The sequence below is a fragment of the Theobroma umbraticum genome, unplaced genomic scaffold (genome assembly GCF_002168275.2).
Source record: "Theobroma umbraticum cultivar Fairchild unplaced genomic scaffold, ASM216827v3 scaffold_86.0, whole genome shotgun sequence".
Classification (NCBI taxonomy): Eukaryota; Viridiplantae; Streptophyta; class Magnoliopsida; order Malvales; family Malvaceae; genus Theobroma; species Theobroma umbraticum.
The window spans coordinates 3,873,252-3,873,705 of record NW_018397263.1 but is presented as its reverse complement, the minus strand read 5'-3'; positions in this window follow the sequence as shown (position 1 = coordinate 3,873,705).

The window sequence follows — 454 nt, the reverse complement described above, 5'->3', positions numbered from 1 at the left end:
ATTTTACAATGATTTTTTTAATATAAGATGTTTTCAGGAAAATCTGCCTATTTCTAATTTGTTGCAAAGCAATTTCTTTTCTTTTAATTTTTTCTACTAAGAATTCAAATTTGAATATACTTACCCACCTCAGACTTTTTTTCTACTAAGGATTTATAACTTGCAATGGTTTTTCCCTCATCAAAGGTTAAAATAAGACCCTCAAAATCTAAGGACTATTATTTAATAACCTTGTAGTAAGGTCAATTTTTTTGACCTTTGGTGTTGGCATAAAGATGGAAAAGAAAACAAAAATCTTGGGGGAATTTATTTCCACATAAACTTTAACCCATAGGCCATAGTTCCATTTTTATAGGCTACTATTATCACACTCAATTAAACAAGAAAAATGGAAAAGGGACTCATTCATCATGGAAGGCTTCATTTCATTTCTACTTCTTTGCATCTTTTTCCT